The sequence below is a fragment of the Tenrec ecaudatus genome, chromosome X (assembly GCF_050624435.1).
Source record: "Tenrec ecaudatus isolate mTenEca1 chromosome X, mTenEca1.hap1, whole genome shotgun sequence".
In the NCBI taxonomy this organism is placed as follows: domain Eukaryota; kingdom Metazoa; phylum Chordata; class Mammalia; order Afrosoricida; family Tenrecidae; genus Tenrec; species Tenrec ecaudatus.
Genome location: NC_134548.1, coordinates 18,031,711 through 18,050,745, shown reverse-complemented (window position 1 = coordinate 18,050,745; position 19,035 = coordinate 18,031,711). Strand labels below are relative to the sequence as shown.

General features: G+C 37.2%; 1 protein-coding gene across 4 annotated transcripts in view; it reads right to left on the bottom strand.

Moving 5' to 3' along the window:
- The window catches only part of CNKSR2 (connector enhancer of kinase suppressor of Ras 2), a 296,606-nt gene that overhangs the window by 268,448 nt on the left and 9,123 nt on the right, over positions 1-19,035 (bottom strand). The gene's annotated exons all lie outside the window — the stretch shown is intronic.

The window sequence follows — 19,035 nt, the reverse complement described above, 5'->3', positions numbered from 1 at the left end:
CAATAATTATTCCACATTTAGTGCTTTGGGAACATGCATATTGTTCATAATTAAAATTTGAACATATTAAAATAAATTATAATAAATTATTCAGCATGGCAAATCAATTAACAAGCTCGAAATGGACCTTAAAAAGGTGTGTTCTGATTTGTGTTTAATTTGCTGTGACTGCTGTGCATTGCACTCAAAATCTGCAAATCTTTGGGAAATGAGATTTTCTAAAACAACTTTATTGGCATATAATTCACATACAATACAATTCAATATGTCAATATATTAAGATGAGTTGTACAATCATCACCACAATCAAGTTTAGAATGTTTCTCTTCTCTCATGTACTCATTGTTTAAGTTCCCCATTTCCCCCTAACCACCCATGCCATACCTTCCAGAAACCATTAATCCAGTTACAGTATCTATAGATTTATCTATCCTGCATTTCATATACAGAAAACCCAAAAGATCCACCCTAAAATTAATAAACTCCAATAACAAAGTAAAACAGAGAAAACCCTCAACTGAAAAGAAATCAGAAAATATTAAAAAGTAGAACAAATTTTAATTGGATTAAAAGGGATATTAAATGATAAGGTGTTTAAATTTTAAATGAACCTCATCTGAAATAATCCACTTTCCAGTACACTATGTACGATAGCAAAGCTATTCCCAGCCCTGCTCTATGATCAGAGGGGATTCAACAGAGTTTTCTTTTTTTAATTTCCCCAACAGAGGCTTAATCCACAAGTAGGGAAATGAGGTTTATAAATCATTGAGTCAAACACACAGATTAGAAGACCATCAGTAGAACTTGTCCCAACATTTTAACTCTTTAAAAAATGCATTTCTGCCAACTGTCTGTCAGTTCGTCTTGCTGCCGTAGCCCCCATGTCACTGCAATGCTGTTATACTACCAATATTTCAGATACCAGCAGGATCACTGATGGTAGACAGGTTTCAGCTGAGCTTCCAGGCTAACTACAGACAGAATGCTCCTTAGGATGGAGGGTGGAAAGACTTCTTATGAACATGGAACATGGCATCAGGAGGAACTAGTACACTGAAAAGGCCATCATGCTTCATAAAGTAGAGGACCGGTGAAAACGAGGTTGACACAGTGTCTGCAATAATGGGTTCAAACATTCCAATTACTGGATGCCTAGGACCAGGCAGTGTTTTCTTATATTGTACATAGAGAAACTAGGCATCAGAATCAATTCTAGGGTACCTAACAACCTAACATTGAGGCTTGGGATTACCATAGTCTTACATTTGATTATGGTAAAATGAAATATAAAACAAATATTAATGAGCGATTGTTCCATGAAATAAGCTTGTTGCACACAATAATCAAGATTTACTCTAACTTTGACACCAGTGATGAAAGTAATTCATTCTTTTCTTCTTGGAAGAGATGTTCCCACAACAATGAAAAGATCTATGGAACATATGGCATCTAGGCATTCATATATGAAGGGTGTGGCGCAATGAATTACTGGATATGGCTCTTCTATCCATAGCCTTAGTAACTCCCACCAAATGACTTTTTCCTGATGTATATGTGTAAGAGGTGGGAGAAAAAACTGATAGGATTATTTGACTCAGTTGTGAGTCATTGGTAACCAAGCTAATTTTGATTGTAAAAACTTAGAACTCTGATGTGAAGTGTGGTCAATTTTGCCATCCCGCTGGGTATAAAATGAGCCATGTCAGAAGCAGGAGGGAAGAATCTCACTACCCTTAAGAAAGTAGAGCATGTCTTTTAGACCCCAATATCCCTGTGCATTGAACTTCTTAGATCCAGGGACAGAAAGTTTGGGCACCAGCAGAATCTAGAGCCAGAGCATAAGACAGAGTGGTGAGCTTCTTGGTTCTGTGGTTCACAGAGAAAGCAAAGCTGAGTGCCATAGAGCAAAAGGATTGCTGGAAGAATGAGGTGCCTCCAGATGTTTAATTAAGGAACTAGTTTTGCTGACCCAAAGAACTAGAGCTGAGCATTTTGGGTTGAGGGTTGTGACGAAGTAGCTTGCCCTTTGGGCATGTTTTGGAATCCCTAAAAGAACTTTGTAATATTGCCTGAGCAGGAAAGGGGCCAAGGAGCCAAATGGCTGAGGCTGAGGACCAAAGTGAGGTCTTCCTGGGGGAATGGCTGGGAAGAGGTAGTTCTCACTGAATAACTGTATCTTGAGCATTTCTCATTTGAAATTGTAACCTGTTAACGTGCTTAATAAACTCCAAATCATGAGCATGGTCTATGAGATGTGTTTGGCCTTTACAGTGAATTACTGAGGTCAGCAGCTCAAAACTACAAGCTGTTCCACAGAAAATGAGGCTTTCTGCTTCCACAAAGCTTTCACCTCGGATATCAATTGGTGTGGTCCTATTCTGTCCTATGAGTTGGAATCTACTCGATGGCAGTGAGTTTAGAATTTTAAAACTATTATTTTATATTCCTATTTGGGTTCTTTGTTAAACTACTTTGCTATAGAAATATATGTGACATGGATAAGACCTTAAATTTCTGAGCTCACTTTCTCATATGTGGTATAGCACAAGCTCAAGAGATTTGTAAATGTTCTTAAGTAATGTGTTCAACAACATATATGAGAACTGTATTGGAGTTTGTGTTTCAAATATGCCTAGCAAAAATAATTAAACCATGCATATTAAACTCAAAAACAAACTCACTACCATCAAGTTGATTCCAACTGCCTGAGTGGGTTTACAACCCTGTAAATCTTTACGGGAGTACAAAGCCTCATCTTTCTCCCATAGAGCAGCTAGGGGTTTCAAACTCTGACCTCTAGGTTGGCAGCACACTGAGTAATCTACATCACCAGGGCTCCACATCATCATAAAAGTCTACAAAAATGGCGATACAGTTTGTAAGAACTTTCCAAGTACATGAAACACGCATAATACAAACCAAATATCTCAATGTACCTTAAAGAATTATTACATTAGATGGTATCTGTCCTTTCTAGCCAGCTCCCTCTGCCATCCATTCAATCCCAACTCATAACAGCCCTCAGGAAAGAAGAGAACTGCCTCCTTTGAGTATTTGAGACTATAAATCTTTGAGGGGGCAGCAAGGCTCATCTTTCTCGCAAGGAATGGCTGATGGCTGGCCTTGTAGTTAACAGCCCAATGCATAACCCACTACACCTCCAGGGTCCCTCTTCTAGCCAAAGCCCTGCATTTTGTGATGTATTGTGCATCCTACCCCTTACACATGTGGGTATAACCTGTGTTAAAACAAGAACTCCAGTTTTAAGCTGCTCTCATAATAGTCAAACTACCAGCTGCCTGCTTAATTGAGAACAGCAGGAGACCAAGTTCACAGAACTGGCTGAGCCTAGACCTGGACCATCTAATATGTGCAGAAATGATCAGCGTGTCCTCTCCCTAACTTGTTGATATCAGAAAGCCCAAAGCACACCTCTATCAAAGATTGTTCTTGGCACTTCCTTAATTGTACCTAACACCTGGCTTGATTCACCAGACTCCACATGCTTGTGCTTGACTAGGATCCTCCAGAGAAACACCTGAACTTCTAGTTTGGGACTTATCAGCCTTAACAGCCACATGAGCCATTTCTTTGGACAGTTGGTGAGTTCTGTGAGATACTGTGGTGAATCACATAACCCTGCAAGGTGAGGAATATAGTAAAGGGAATAGTGGTGTAGTTGTTACAGAGATAATGGATTGGTATAGGATTTTGGGAAAGGTGGAAATTTGGGAGATCTTCAACCTCTAACTCATTTGAAACAGTTTTGTATTCATCTTTCTAAAATATTCTTGAACATTAAAATACAGATCCTGATTTTAAGAGCACACTTTTAAAATGAATATCAGTAAAAAGGGTATTATTTTTATATACCTTAGAGTATCTTGCTTACATGTGAAAGTTGAGCATTGAATAATAAAGACCAAAGAAGAATCAATGCATTTGAATTATGCTGCTGGTGAAGAAATTCAAAGTACGTACCATAGACTTTCAAAAGAACTGACAAATCTGTCATGGCACAATGTGTCATCTTTGGCATGACAGCAATAGGAATTAACTCTCATAAGGACAACTATATCACCAATCTCTTTTCTTAAAAGGTACTCATGTACTTTAAAACATCTACCCTATATAATTGAGTATAAGAAGACCCGATTATCAGCCAAGGCACCTAATTTTATCACAAAAACGAAATAAAAAATGCGCTGAAAAACTCAGCTTATACACGAGTATATACATTACTATAAAATGAGTTATGAATAGCTCAAGAGTCACCAAAAAGTAAAGAAAAAAGTACAACTGGTCTTCAAAATTTAAATATAAAATATTTAATGGAAATGAAAACGTGACATTTTTTGTCTATAGTTAATGAAGTAGCAACAACCAAATCATGGTGAAAGTAGTTCTTGGAAAGCATTACAGTCAACAATGTTACACGGTTATGGTGATGAAAATGAGAAAGTAAACCAGTTGCCATCAAATCAATTCAGCTCAGGACGCCCCTATGTTTCAGAGGAGAAATGTGCTCCATAGGGTTTTCATTGGCTGTGAGCGTTCGGAGTTTCATCACCAAGCCTTTCTGTTAGAAGCCAAGTGCTTAACTTGTTGTGCCACTAAGGACTCCTCCTGCTTAATTTTATATTTTAAAAACTCAACTAAATTTTAGCAGTAAGTTGACATCATTTGCACAAGATATGTCAGTGATGAATATATAGAGCACATTTCTTTTTTTTAAATCATTAGGGGCTCATACAGCTCTTATCACAATCCATACATACATCAATTGTATAAAGAACACTTGTACATTCATTGCCCTCATCATTCTCAAAACATTTGCTCTCCACCCAAGCCCCTGGCATCAGCTCCTCATTTTTCCCCTTCCTTCCCACTTCCACCTCCCTCAAGAACCCTTGATAATTTATAAATTGTTATTGTCATATCTTGCCCTGTCCCACCTCTCCCTTCACCCACTTTTCTGTTGTCTGTCCCCCAGGGAGGAGGCCACATATAGATCCTTGAAATCGGTTGCCCCTTTCCACCCCACCCTCCCTCTGCCCTCTCAGTATTGCCACTCACATCACTGGTCCTGAGGGGATCATCCACCCTGGATTCCCCGTGTTTCCAGTTCCCATCTGTACCAGTGTACATCCTCTGGTCTAGTCAGACTTGCAAAGTAGGATTCGGATCATGACAGTGGGGAGGGCGGGGGGGGGGAAAAGCATTTAGGAACTAGAGGAAAGTTGTATTTTTCATTGTTGCTACATTGCACACTGACTGGCTCGTCTCCCCAAGATCCTTCTGTAAGGGGATGTCCAGTGGCCTACAAAGGGGCTTTGGGTCTCCACTCTGCACTCCCCCCCTCATTCACTATGGTAACATTTTTTGTTCTGATGATGCCTGATACCTGATCCCTTCGACACCTTGTGATCGCACAGGCTGGAGTGCTTCTTCCATGTGGGCTTTGTTGCTTGTGAGCCAGATGGCCACTTGTTTACCTTCAAGCCTTTAAGACCCCAGACGCTATATCTTTTAATAGCCGGGCTCCATCTGCTTTCTTCACCACATTTGCTTATGCACCCATTTGTCTTCAGCGGTCGTATCAGGGAGGTAAGCACACAATGATATGATTTTTTGTTCTTTGATGCCTGATAACTGATCCCTTAGGCACCTCATGATCACACAGGCTGGTGTGCTTCTTAAAACATAAGCAGGTTAATATGTGGTATGTAAAAAAAGCATGGTAAAAAAGTAGCATACTAGGGCTAGAAAAGTATACTTTAAAAATATGTCATAATATGGAAACTAACATATCCTTTAAAAAGTTTTATTGACATTAGAGTTCACAAATCACACAATTCAATAGTCTAATCATAGTAAGTTGTGTAATCATCACCACAGTCAATGCTTCTAAATTGTCCACAACCCAAATGCCATTTGTGACGCATGAGAAAGGGCATTGTTTTGCCAGTGATTCTCCCTTGTTTCACTGATTTAAGCACAAATGAACTGGTCTTTTGCTTCGGACACTTGACTCTTTTTCCTATGAAAAGACAATACATTCTTATCACTAAATGACACTCTAGTGCTTGTAAGTAATTAGCATTTCATTACAGATTTGTTTAAAAACAATTCTGATCATCATACACATACCTGTGACAATAAAATTCTTATTTTTCATTCTTATGGCCTGAAAGAAAATTTCAGTGAACATGAACCTTGTGCTAAAACAGTGCTGAGAAGAACCATTCATCTATCTACTCATTCAGACTTAGCCAGAGACAGCAGAGTCGCCAATAGCAATGCCTTAGGACCTTTGTACTGAGTTCCCTGGCAGGAAAAGTAGGAGATACTATTTTTAAAATTAGACTGAATTATTTAAATAATTATTTAACTTAATAAAAGAGAACTGGACAGAAATGATCCAATAAAGCTATTAGAAAGAAGGTCATAAAAGACAGAAGTTAGTATGAGGGAAAACATTCCCAAGATTCTACTTGAAATCCATGCCCCAAATACATTTTAAAATCAGTACATTCTGCTTTGCACTCCGTTCTTAAGGCAAACATGTAAACTGCATTCTATCATTTTATTTCTAAATGGGAATATTTAAAATTCTCTTTTCCATAGAGATAATTTTTTAAATCCTGTTACAAAACTTAGATTTTTAATGTTTCCAGTATCAAAAATGTTACTTTAGTTCTTCCTGGACATCTTTCCTAATTATTCCTCAGTATTCCCTATAAAGTATATTTTCATTATCTTCATGTTTAGATAAAGAAATCAAGGGCTCAGGAAGAGATGGATTTCACACACGTGGCAAATACAACCAGAGTTACTTCAAATCTCAACTTGATTCTATGGATAATTTGTATTGTCTTCTATATACAGAACTTTTGAGTAGGTGTCTTTAGTTATTTGTTTTATTCACCTGTATAAAATGTACAGGTGAAAGAAGATAAGGAAAGTGGAATGAGCCCTTATGTATGGCCACAAATGATGAAGATGTTTTCAGTAGCCTTGAAAGATATCATCTGGCATTTTCATTTGGGAAAATTGAATACAAAATTTACGGCAGCCTACAGGATGTGGTTACTACAAAATGATTCCTCTTAATCAAGAACTGGTGTCCATCTGCACCCTAGAAATGCTTCCACGTCTACTCACCATCTGTAATTCATATGTCATACAAATAATTTTTTAGTGATCATAAGATTGTATTATCTCAATAATTTATCATCTGAAATATCTGTAATATGTTATGAAAAATATTAAGGGAATGGTTTCAAAGCACCCTCAATCTAAATGTTGCCTTTAAAATAGATTCTGAAGATTCCAAGTACTGGGGGATGTTGCAAAATCAAAAGATACTTTGTAGTCACCTTTTCAAAGGTACCTTCAAACTCTTGCTATTGAATATATCATTTATACAGGGTTTTTGTTAAGGTTTCTGTAATTGCAAAATAATTGTATGTTACTAAAACAAAACAAAGCAGAAAAAATTTCATTCCTGTGAGCCTAAAACGAATCCTTTATACAAAAAACAATAGTATTTCACAGACAGCACATTTACGCACATCTAGGCTGGTACTAAAGAGCTTAAAGTCACAAAATGGCATTTAGCAGCAAAGCAGAGAAAGAATGCCAAAACATTCACATCAACAACTTCACAAGTTTACAGAGGTGGATTACTAAAGAATCACACAGACCAACGCTGTGATAATTACTACATTTCAATGTATTATGGCAAGAGAAATATGAGATTAATACATTCAACTCAGTTACAATTTATCTGATTACCAGACTATCCTTTTCAAATTTTTCACATCGGAAAAACAGATTATCGTAACCAAAAAGGCATTAAGTGAAAGTTTTGAAGTAGTTCTGTCATGAAGCTGATATAATTTCTTGGACATTTGGTCAAAAAAATATCTGAGGTTGGAACAATTCTCAAACTCAATTACAAAACACACTACCTGGGCCCTATTATATAAAATGAAAATGTTATATATCTAATGACAAAAACAAAAGTTGATTGCAGAAAAGGTCTCTTAGTTATATTCCACTTTAGGATATCTACGCTAGGAAAATAAATAGGGGGGGATTCAAAAATTCATGGAAAATAATGAATTATCAGATGAGGAAATTTTGTGTGACATTTTGAAGCTGCTTTGTATTATCTATATTTATACATTCAGCTGTTACATTTGTGGACTCAAAAATAGCCACGTCTTGTTTAACGAAATAGACATAATATCTACAGAAACTACAATTAAAAGGCTTAGAATATCACAAGCTTCTGCTTAAGAGTTTGATTGCATATTTGTTAGCATTGAGGTAACTAAACTAAGGCTCTCTCCATGGCACTGTCAGGCAAGCATTGGGCTTCCAGTCCTTGGCAGGAAAATGAGCGTGTCTACTCCCATGAAGAGTTACAGCTTCAGAAACCCTAAATAGGGTTGCTGTGAGTTAAAATCGCCTCGATAGCAAAATGTGCTAATTAGGCAGACTCGTTTCAGTGGGATGGAAATCAAATATCTAACATTAAATAAAAATTTTCACCTGTGGAAAGCCATGCGCTTTATACAGGAGATCGGGAGTCAGAGGGTCAGTATTGCCTCTTGGGAGCACTGTGAGAATTGTGAGGTGTTTTAGTTATCAGAATGCATAGACTTACCCAACGATTGTCTGATCCATAGATGAAGTTCTCCTATACAATGAAGAATGGTCTATGTTCTATAAGATCTTTCTAGGTGTTATTTTGCATTGGACAGTCATTTATTAATACTTCCAGAGAGACAAGCTAAAGTGACTCCATAGATGGGGTACTGTTTATCTTTTAGAATTACCACCTTTGAAAGTGTTCTTTTTAAAATTTAAATATTTCATTTCAAAATACTTCAGGATGTACAGAAAAGTTGCATTTTCCCCTATTAACAACTTTCAGCTCTGTGGCCCATTCATTACAGCAAAGGAACCATCATGGACATATTACTATTAACTACATTTGGATTTCACTCGTTTTTTCCCACTAAATGTCCTTTTTCTGTTTCTAAGATTGCACCCAGGATACCACACACAATGCAATTATTCATTCTGTCTCTGCACCCTCCACTGGTCTGTGACAGTTTCTGAGATCTTCCTTCTTGCTCTTGACAGTTTTGAGAAATATTGGTCACGTATCTTATAAAGCATATTTAAATTTGGGTGTATCTAGGAGGCTGTTCTCGTGGCTATGGGCTTGGGGGCTGGGGAAATTATAGCAGGGAAGTGCTCTTGATACTACATCCTCTCAAGGATATATAATACCAACATGACTTTATCTCTGATGATGTTGTTTACTAGCCAAGGTAGTGTGTGCACTTCTGGATACTTAAGGTATACTTTGGGTTATAATCCATTAGTACTTGATTTTCTTGCTCAAATATTCCTGTTTTAGCCAGTGGGACCTCTTTGGTTCCTGTGTCCCTTTGATAATGTGCTTTTGAGTATTTCCTTATTTTCTGGCACTAAAATATGCTTCAGAGGCTCACCTTGCATTTTCCTTGCCCTAGCCCTAGAATCTGACATTTCTCCACCAAAGTGTGGTTCCTTCCCACATGACTTTTAAGTGCCCAACAGGATTTATTAGGACCCCAAGTCAAATAAATCTGGCCTGTTAGTCTTCTAATAATCTTTTTTTTTAATTTTCTAAAAAAACTCACTGGCATCAAGTCCATGATGATATATAGCAACCCTCTGTAGGTTTCCATAGAAAGCCCAGTCTTCTCCCTCAGAGCTGCTTGTAGTTTCAAACTGTTCACCATGTGGATCACAGCCCAATATGTAACAACTACGCCACCAGTGATACGCTCTTATGACTTCTGATCTTATTATTTTTCTTACACCCCGAAATGTTCATTGAAAGTAGGTCAAAGCATCATTTTTTCCTTCCAGTATATCCATACTGAGTATCTAATTTTATAACTTTATTTTTCCTTTTAATACAATATAAGCATTACACTGAATTTTTAAAAAATTATCTCAGTAGACAGATTACACTGCTTAAGAATTTTACTTCAGGAGACATTATGTAATGTCTGTTATATAAAGGGAGTGTTCAGTCCAAAAAGATTGATATAAAAAAGAATAAAGAATAAGACTGTAATATGTGGGACTTATTTGGATCGTGACTTAAAACTGCAAAATTGTTTGACATTTATGAAACTAAAAATCTGAATACCAAGTAGATATTTGATGACATTAAGGAATGAATTTAATAATAGTCTTGGAGCTGTGTGTGTGATATGTAGATGCACCTCTATCTTTACATCTAGCTAGCTATTTGACTCATTCACTTACCGTGATCAAGTAGATTCTGACTCAGCAACCCTATAGGAGGGAGTAGAACTGCCCCATGTGAGTTTAGGGAACTCTAGCTTAAAAAATTTTTTTTGAAACTTTTATTTATTTTTAAATCATTTTATTGAGGGCTCTTATAACTCTTACAACATTCATACATCAATTGTATCAAGCATATTTGTATAAATGTTGCCATCATTTCTTAAACATTATCTACTTGAGCCCTTGGTATAATCGCCTCTTTTTCCCCTCCCTCCCCAATCAATTATATATTGTCATTATTTCGTATCTAACACTGTCCATTGTCTCCCTTTGCCCACATCTGTATTCCTCCTCTTTGGGGAGGGGCTATATACCCAAGCTTGTGATGGGTTCCCTGTTTCTCATCATTCCCCCTCCCTGACCATCCCCCTACCCTCATAATATCACTACTTCCATTACTGTTCCTGAGGGGTTTATCTGTCCTGAATTCCATGTGTCCAGAGCTCTTATCTGTACCAATGTGTGTTCTCTGGTCTAGCCAGATTTGTAAGTTAGAACTGTGTCAAGGTACTGTATGTGCGTGCGGGGGGTGGGGGGAGTCTTCAGGAACTACAGGAATGATGACACATTGGTTTAATCATCCCTTTCTTTTACCACTTCTGTGGGGGTGGGGATATCCAATTATCTACAGTTGGGCTTTTGGTCTCTATTCGAATATTGATATCATTGTTTGTTTTGGATTTTTTGATACCTGATCCCATCAACACCTCATGATCACACAGGTTGATGTGCTTCTTCCAAGTGGACTTTGTTGCTTCCTTGCTAGATGGCCGCTTGTTTGATTTCAAGCCTTTAAGACCCCAGATGCTAGCAGAGCATCATCAGCTTTCTTCACCACATTTGCTTATGCACCCATTTTGTCTTCAGTGAATGGGTCAGGAAGGTGACTATCAAAGAATGCCGGGTTATCAGAACAAAGTGTTCTTGTGTTAAGGGAGGCCTTGAGTTGAGGTTCAAAGTCTGTCTGCTATCTTATCATATAAAAATATGTACATTGGCCTCTATCCCTTTTATTATAAATAGATTTACATATATACATGCCTATAACTATATCTCTATAAATAGCTTTTGCCTGTTTCTTTTCTCTATTTCCTTTCACCTTCCTCCTATCCCACTATCATGCTCACCCTCCATTCATCTCTCAGTATTTCCTCTCAGATACATTGCTCTTGGTCAAGTCCCACCTGGCATTATATACCTTCTCACCATCAATTTTAGATCTTCGGTTGTTACCTTATCTCTGCGTTTCTTGGCTCCCTACTCCCCTTTCCCGCCCCCTCCATTCCCATGTCCTCCCAAACCCTCCAGTCTCATAGTTTTCTCCTTGGGATTGTTCATCCTATCTTGCATAGATAGACACAGGGCGAAGGAAAAGAAAAACATAATAAAACAAACAAATGAAACAAAACAGAACAGGAGGAAAAACAAAAAAACAGTAGTTCCAGGTCTGTGTGCTGACCTTTATGTATGTTTCCCAATCATGTCTGATGAGGTGCCAAGCCCTATCCCCCAGTCAGAAGTCTATTTTCAGGATTCCTTGAGGACTTGGTTACTTTGTTCCCCTTGCTGCCCAGTTGCACTCCCTTCATGTTTCACCCCATTGTGTATGGGTTGGACTGGGTAAATTTTCTGCACAATGTTTCCCATGCTGTCCCCATAGCACTATGGATCAGTGGTGGGGCCAGCCCTGTTTTCCTCTCTATGCACTGACTGCTCTAAGCAGGGATGTCATCCCTGGGGTGGGCCATGATGCGGTCTCTGTTTCTCTCGCTCTCTAGTAGGGTGGAAAGCCTTGGAGCAACTGGTAGTTTTGAACTGCTGCCCTTGTACTTAGCAGCCCAATTTGTAACCAGTACGCCACCAGGGTTCCTTCAGCTATATGAATGAAGGGGCTTTAAAAGATCATAATATTTTCCATCAATTTTTCCATATAATTTTGTAAGTACTCTCATATGTATGTATGTGCGTGTGTCTAACACACACACACACACGAGTTTCTAAAAGTTCATGGAAAAATTTCGTTGTCTTTTAATTCATTTCTCCCAGGACTTTTTGAAGCCTCCTTGTGTGCTTGTCCTCCTTTTAGAAAGAAACATATTATAGCCTTAAAATTTCATGGCCTCATTATTGGTGTTTCAATATCTACTGCCATGTAGCTTATTCAGGCTCATAGCAACCCTACAGATATGACTAGAACTGCCCCCTTTGGGTTTCTGAGACTAAAATTTGGGGGGGGGGTGATTGAACTTTTAATTGTGAATTAGGTAGGGGTTTACATACCTGATCAATTTTGCATTCAACAAGTTAATCTTTACAGTCAATCTTTACAGTAGCAGATCACTGCATCTTTCTGCCTTGGAGCAGCTAGTGGTGGGTTCGAACTTTCGTAGTTAGCAGTCTAATGCATAACCCACTACATCAGCAGAGCTCCTTCAAAGTGTCAGCAAAAACGGACTGATTCTTAGTGACTCTATAGGACAGAGCAGAATTTTCTCTGTGGGTTTCTGAGACTATGAATCTTTATGAGTCCTGAAAACCTTTTTCCCATGGGGAGGCTTACAGTTTTAAGCTTCTGATCCTGCAGTTAGATAACCACTATACAGTCAGGCTCTTGGTTGATGTGTCATTTGGACGGGGTGTGGGGAAGGGGTTAATGGGGTGATCACTATATCATTAGCTATTTTTCAGCCTGCTTTAATTATTACCTGTGAGTGTATAATGATTTCCAGTGCAAATATAAGAATAAGCTGACAAGGCAGCTTCATTAAAAAAATTCTTAGACATAATAAACCACTACATAAACATTAACTCACACACACCTTAAAAACGAATGGATATGGAAATTTACTGTGTCATCATACTTTAAAGTCTATCTCTTACCAAACCATTTAACAGAATATCCAATTATTTTAATGAAAGTGATAAAATTCTCAAAAATATCGCCAAACAAAATCATTTTAATTCATATGAATTTTATAAGATAATTAGCACTTCAGGAGAGAAAAAAGCACTTTACATAATCAAATGCACAAAGTCAGGGTTGCTTCACCATAGTTGGTGATTACCACAGTTCGGTACTCTTGTGCTTTTAAGTGTCTATTGTCCTTGGTACTGTGGTAGCTTTCATAAAAAGTGAGACTTCAATCCCTTTGTTCCATAAGTAAACAAGGAAAAAAATTTTTCACTGTAAAAGAAAATAAAGCTAAGTAACTTCCCAATGGCTCAATGGAAAGTAAATGTCTAGAAAAGAACGATGGAGTATGTGTATGACTATGTCAGATACATTGATGTATGGATGTAAAAAGAATTGTAAGAGCCCCCAATAAAACAATTATTAAAAAAGAAAGTGCATCTAGCAATAGAAATACTACATAAAAAGACATTCCGTTTCTTTCATGAAAAAAAATATCAAAGGGAAACGAGAGCTAAAAGATAAGATGTTCGTCTTTTCACTTTGACCAAATCCTGCATTAAGTTGTAAAATATGCAACTGATCAAAGACCTCTAATTCAATCCGATCACTCCATGTGTTGCATTTATTTCACGTAAGTTTTTTTATTGTGATTACATTTCCTGGAGCGGTAAAAATTAAGTGTCTTTCATGATCCAGTATTGTCTTATGAAGCAATATGGTCTACAATTAAAAAAGTTTCCAAACAAAACTCTTTTGGTAGTTAGGTGTGTATTTCAACGATACAGAAATGTATTGAAAAAGCCTATTCAATTAAATACTGAGATACAAATGACAGTGTTAACCACTGCTGGGTGAATCTGCACAAAATAGTACAGGCAGTCCTTGGGTTATGAACAAGATCTTTCCCTAAGTGTATATTCAAGTAGAATTTGTAGCCAACTCAGGACATTTCCATATGGTTCTTATTAACATTACTTTAATACAAGGGAGAGGCCTGGGTGACATAGTGATTACACGTTGGTCTGAGATCTGAAAAGTCAGCAATTCAAAACCACCAGCCACTCCATGGGAGAAAAATAGGGCTTTCTACTCCTATAAAGATTTACTCCATCTGTGAGGGCCGCTATGTGTCAGAACTGACTAGAGGGCAGTGAGCTGAGTGTGAGGGGTTGGCTCAATGTTTCAAAGTGAAAGTAAATTGACATAACATTAAAGAGCAAATAGAAGCTGTTGGTAAGTCAGACATTCTTAATCCGGGGACTGTCTGCATAACAGATGCCATTATTTCTTCAACTATGAAGCTACTTCGTGATTATTATCAGGCACTATGGGCACTGATACCTTTTATTAACTATCCTTTGAGAAATAATCATCTGCTCACTACTGGGTGGGTAGCAGCAATAATCTGAAGTAGGGCTTTTTCTTGGGTCCACACTCAGCAGGAGTGAACAACAAACTCCTGGGGTTCAGCTCCCAATAAAAGAAATGTCACCGTGATTACAGTTACGTGTGGCATCTTGGTCACTGGTTATAGTCCTATTCTGAGAAGCAGAAGTACCACACCCAGAGAACGCAAAAGGACCCAGGAACCCAGACTACCTTATTAGAGACTACAGAAGATTGGACTGATGGAGAGAACATTCGCATGTTTTGAATGATTCCCAAGATTCCATATATATATCTGGGGTAGAAAGACAAGGTGGAAATTATTTTATAATTTGGAACCAGTTAGAAACCAATTTGAATCCTACTTCTTTCACTTACTATTTATTCACTCCTCAAAATATTGAGTAGGGTGGTAATGTGAGTTTGGTGGTATTAGACTGGTAATCATAAGGTCAGTGGTTCAAACTCACTAGCATCTCCCTGTGAGAAAGATGAGGCTGTCTGCTCCTTAAAGATCTTATAGTCTTTAAAGCCCTATATAGATGGAGTTGTTATGAGGTGAAAATCAACTTGATGTCAATGAGTTCGGTTTATCAAAGATACTTGGGTATATGAACCATTAAGAAAGATTATGGAAAATTCCATTACTTAAAAAATTTATTATTCATGTTTTTAAATTGGGAGTTAATACATACATTATCCCACAGTTCAATCACATCAAACAATACTGTACAATTGCTACCACACTCCATTTCCAAACAACCTTTTCCTTCCTAGACTCCTTGACATTGGCTCCTTTTTATACCCACTACCACCACCACCACTGTACTCCCAAACCCCCTCTTCTAATTGCTGTCCCTGTAGGTTCATCAATCCTGGGTTTCATATATTGAAAAACAGAAAAATATACAACACAAATGCAAGAGGGTCTACATTAATTTTTGATTCCATTTTTCCACAAACTTTTTGAAGCCGTGTGTAATATCGCTAAGTTTCTTCATCTATAAAATAAGGATAAGTTTACCTTTTCAGGATTAGGGTAGACATTAAAAATAATGTAGAAAAACACCAAGTTTAATGTATATTTATGCAGTAAGCATTCAACAAACCATTTATTATTAGTTCTGTCTGAATATTACCAATGGAATGAACCTTGTCCTTAAAAACTTGCTGGCATGGTTCACTTAGTATGTACCAGGTATTGTTCTCACTATACAACAATCTTATGAGGTAAATAAAAATAAGAAAGCTTGGGTCAGTTCCTTAAGATTTTCTGTACCTAAGTTCATGCATCTAGGAATTGATGGAGTCAGGATCTCCAATTGCTTTTAACTCTATAATATATATTACAGTAGCCCTGGTGGTATAGTCGTTGAACATCAGGCCTTGATCCACAAGGCCAACTGTGCAAAACCACTAGGCACTCTGTGGGAGAAAAACAAGGCTTTCTACTCAGGGAAAGAGTTACGGTCTTGGAAGCTGCAAGAGCAGTTGTACTCTATCCTATCGTGAGGCTGTGATTTGCTAACTTTGGAGTGTTATGTAGTATAGTCTGTCCATTTGCATAAGTAGAAAGTGATGGAATTAAAAAAATAAAATCTGAAGATAATTATGTACAAATTTAGCTATGTTCTTCGCTCCCAAAAGTATACATGCAATCCAATGGGGAAAGAAGAGTCATGTCAAATGTAATTACATCACTGAGCAGCTCCACAATCTGTTAAGCTGCTTAACTTCTCTGCACCTTACCTGTAAAAGGATGTTAATAGCTGTCCCTTATCTCACTTTTAAGGATTGCAAATAATAAATGTGAAGTACTTGAGACATTTAATTTGGACAAATGGAGCTATAGTAATGCAATATTGAGGGAGGTCAATAAAAAAATCCCAAGAATTTAAGTAGGCAGATGCTCTACAACTATATTTTACTTCTAAGTAGCTTTTGTATTTCTCCCTAGTATGAAATGGCTCTTGGCTAAGCATACTGCTGCCATCAAGTTGAGTGACTCAAAGTGACCCTAATTAGGTTTCTGAGATTATAAATCTTGACAGGAGCAGACAGCCTCATCTTTCTACTGCAAGGTAGCTGGTGGGTTTGGACAGCTGGCTTGCCAGCAGCACTTAAATATTTTCTTCTCGCACTCATTGGTGTTAGCTCTACACTCCCCATACCCATCTTTCCCTGCCATGCCCCTAGACAGTGATCAATTCAGTTACTGTCTCTGTAGATCTACCTATCCTGGATTGCATATACAAAAACTCATACAAAACACAGAAAGGAAGCAAAAACAACAAAAAGGCAAAACCAAAACAATGACCACACAAAACAGAAAAACCTCAATCAAAAAAAGAAAGCAGAAAATATTAAAAACGGAAACAACTTTAGAATGGGTCGAAGGAAAAACCAAAGAGAATGTATTACATTTTAACGTAACTACATAACTATCATCAACTTTACAAGGCTCTGATAGATGCTACATTTTAATCTAACTACATCTGCAATAATACACTTTACAATATTCTCTGATAGCAAGGGGATTCACATGCCTGGACTACAGTCAGAGGGGATTTGCCAAAGGCTTAATCCATGCAGGGACCCTGCAAATGGATTTGGGGCTTCCACTGTCATCCACAGTCTTCTGCAAACCAAGTGTTCACAATTTAACCGCTGATACAATTCCCTCCTTTGGATTTAGATTTTATTATTTACAATCCTTGGATCACACGGGCTGGTGTGCTTCTTCCATGTGGACTTGGTTGATAACGCATTTAGTTAGTTGTTTGTTTGAAGACAAGACTTTAAGGCCCAATACCCTATTATTTCTACTAGCTGAGCACCATCTGGTTTCTTCACACTTTGCTATAGCACCTGCATCTTCAGTAATCTGTTCACAAGAGTAAGCATAAAGTAGGGCCATGTCATAAGAATTAATTGTACTTAGATTGGGCACATGAATGAATCTATGGTTTCTATATATCTCTCTAGTTTACTTTAGACACATCATTATAATTTTATGATAGAAAACATTCTAAAGCATCCCTAAAGCATAAGGTAAATCTATTGATACTGTTATTAATTTAGTCATACTATAAATATTTTGAAGCATTTTATCTACACAATACATGCACACTAGAAAATAAAGACTAGAAAGAACAATTACCTAACTCCAAACATTGGAAACAACTGAGCTTTATCCACAGGTAACAATTCAACATCGATCTGAAATCCTATGGTCTAGACAAGAAAACCTGTTGTTGATTTAATGCAACCTTTAGTACCAACAGAAACTCCGGAAAACTAACGTGGCACCATTTCAGAGGGAAATATGGAGGAAACATACGATGTTTGGCTGTATAGCACATCTAACTAAGCCTCCACATGGGCGCTGGCAGGCTGAGAGGAAAACTAGACTATCGCATAGTTTTGAGCACCATTAGCAAAAACTTCTAAAACACTTTATATGCATCAACCAGCCTTGTGGTCTGCTTTGAAGATGAAAATATAAGTTACACAACCCGAAAATGTGGCTCTTTTGCTCGGGCATGGGGGAAAAAATGCAAGTCCTCAGAACTATCAAACATTTAAAAAATATAAAGTACAAAAAATATTTACCACAGGCATGTAAAAATCAGACCAAAATTATAATCAAACTAATACTGTGATAATTATTCAGCATGATTATGATCGGTATCGGGAAGGCTTTAATTAATAAGCTAAATTTATAAGCCTAACTTGCTGGAAAATGGATCCTTTCAGGATCTTTGGTAAACAAGCTGAAAAAATACACATAAAGTATATAATACATAAAAATATAAAAAATACATACTATACATGAAATCTAGGATATAAGCCAGACTTCATTTGTTGCAGAGATTACTTGAGAAAACATGTTGCAAACCAGTTTTAATTATAGCAGATATACATGAAACAAAATTAAAAGTTCAAACGGGTAAGTTTATTGGACAATATTTTAAAAGGCAATTAACAATGTTTTTTTCTTATCTCCCATTTTATCTGGAGATGTTCAAACCTACTTTCAACGAGACTGCTTCCCCAAAACCAGCAAAGACAAGTAAATATAACACAAACATGTGTTCTATACTTGTTATTAGTTATGTAATGATGTTTTTATCATGACAGGCTCTCATGCAAAAATGCCATTGCCAGTTTTTATTCTATTTAATCTTGGTTTTTTAAAATAATTTTACATTGTGACAAAATAATAAACACATAGAAAACTAAAACAGCAATTACTGTACTTTATTAAAAAATATGTCAATGAATTCATATGCCTTCCTATATCCTTTGTTTCCTGAAATTACAAGAGAAAGAATAACAAGGGAAACCTCAAA